Source organism: Puntigrus tetrazona, unplaced genomic scaffold (genome assembly GCF_018831695.1).
Source record: "Puntigrus tetrazona isolate hp1 unplaced genomic scaffold, ASM1883169v1 S000000746, whole genome shotgun sequence".
NCBI classification, from domain to species: Eukaryota; Metazoa; Chordata; class Actinopteri; order Cypriniformes; family Cyprinidae; genus Puntigrus; species Puntigrus tetrazona.
Window position 1 is genome coordinate 900,001 of NW_025048355.1, and position 2,500 is coordinate 902,500.

The following is a 2,500-nucleotide window of genomic DNA, read 5'->3' on the forward strand; positions in this document are numbered from 1 at the left end:
GCCTTAAACGAAGATGTTGATTAATCTGACGCGAATCGTAAATGTCGTCTAGCGTACTACACCTGTCTTCTCTTTCTCCAATGTGCTTTCCTGTTTCTGATTACGTATTTAGAACAATTTGTGATACACTTCCAACCCTTTGTCCTTACGAGAGAGAGCGAGAGAGTCTTTTAAACGCGATGTCCAGGTGGCATTAAAACAATCGCAAAGTTGTCCTTTTAAACGTGGTCCGATCCCACCTTTAGAGCGACAACTTATCTTCAGGCACATCGACACGAGTAATTTTCTATTTTAACTAGTCAGTGGGAACAGATCGTCAATCATTACCGCGACGCTAATGACCAGTACAGGTATTTTGAGAAATCAAATCTCAGGTGCAAATGTTGATAGAATCCAATGATTTGTAAAAACCCTACGATGTTTTGATGCTACCCAGTTTTGTAAGACAAACGATAATCCAGGCGTGTGCACATTAGCTACAATCGCCAATCATTTTACGACCTTTAAAAGGCGTGCCGTACCCTTTATTAGCGAAACAACGGGACATTTCTTCCAGCGTTCGGAAAGCGTTATTGTGATCCTGTGCATTTTTAGCTTTTCGTTTTCGTTTTCGCGTGCACATTCGATCGTGAATCGTCGAGTCGTAGAGCACAGCAGTGCCGGTGTGGTGCTTGTCCCGTGATTCTCGGAATCGTAGTCGAGGAACGTAGTCGATACCTCCGTCCGAGTCTTTTGTCGGTAACGTCACTTGTGAGGCTCTTTGTCGATGTCGTAACTCACCGTGCGTAAAAAGAGGCTCCCGAGCCCCGTGTTAGTCGTGTGTAATCTACGAGACGGCCAGTGTGTTTTCGTAAACGTAAGGTTTCCGTCCCCGAAGCGTAACGTTTGACGTCCGACACAGAAAACGTACATCCTGGACGAGGAGCTTCAGCTTCCCCTTGCGCTGTGGCGGTAGGGCCGTTGGCGCTGAGTGGCATTATCGTGTTTGTACTGTAATTCGAGTCAGTCGCGAGCGGAAAATTACAGCCGTCGCTCTGTTACTGGCCTCACTCTTACGGCTGACTGCCGAGTCCAGCAAAGAAAAGCTAGAGGATAGAAAGACGGCAGGAAAAGAGAGGAAATGGAAAACAGTTCTTATGAAAATGTATTGTGGTGGTACCATGGTATAGTAAGTTTCAGATGGCTTTCATGTATCATTGCATTCACTTGATCCAAAGACGCTGTGGTATTTCCATGATGACCATATCCAAAAGCTGTTAGTACTGTGGTGGCGTCCAAAACAAATGGCATTACGGTGGATGCAACCATGCAAAATTCGGGAATCAAATGCACAATTGGAAACATTGGTAATTGGGGTGAAAAAATTGCATTCTGAATATTTAGTACCTTGTCCACAAGCTGAAATTGGAATCAAATGTTAAATTACATGCATTGATCATTGGAAAAAATACAGGCGATACAAATGTATTAGTATCGCGTCACGCTAATTGGAAATGCTATGTTAGATTTTAATGCCATGGTATGATGAATGCATTTTGATATTTTTTCCCAATGATCAATTGATAGGTATATATACATATATATGTTAGTATTAGAAATATTATGGTAGTTTTTGATGCCATGCTATTGTCCAAAAACATGGTAGTATTATGGATGCAACTGTATATTCAAGATCGGGGGGGCTAAATGTAAAGCATTGGTCATTATAGGGGATGCTGATCAAAATAAATTAGTACCACGTGCACAAATTGGAGATACTGCAGTAGTACCCAAAAACATAATTTGCGTTCAAGATTGGGGAAGCAGAACTGATCGTTGGGAAAAATACTGCCGATCCGAATATTAGTACCCTGTCCACAAATTAGAAATATTATGGTTGTTTTTATATTATAGCACGATCAAGAATTGTTTTTTTATAGAGGCAACTCTATATATATATATATATATATATATATATATATATATATATATATATATATATATATATATATATATATATTGGTGGACAAAATATAAAGCATTGATCATTGGGGAGAAAAAGCCAATCAGAGCATGTATTAATATTCCTACATTTGTTAGTGTTCTTAAATGTCCAAAAAGTAGAAAAACTATGGTACAGCAGTTTTTAATACCATGGCAGTATCATGTGCACAAATTGGAAATACTGTGGTAGTTTCCATGGTGTCGTCTAAAAAACATGGTATGCAACCATATATTTAAGATCGGGGGACCCGATGCAAAATGTGAAGCATTGATTATTGGGGATAAAAATATTGCCATGAGAAAACTCTTAGTACCATATTCACAAAATGGAAATGCTATGGTAGTTTTGTGAGTGGAATGAGTGTTGTTTCTTTATTGTAACTTCATCATTGTGTATCCAGTGAAGTGCTTTTAAAAAAAAAAAAAAAAAGTTTTTAAACCGTAATTAAATTCCAAGGTTGGTGCCGTTATAATAATGACGTTTGATCGTGGCTTCAACATCGGTTCATCAGAAACA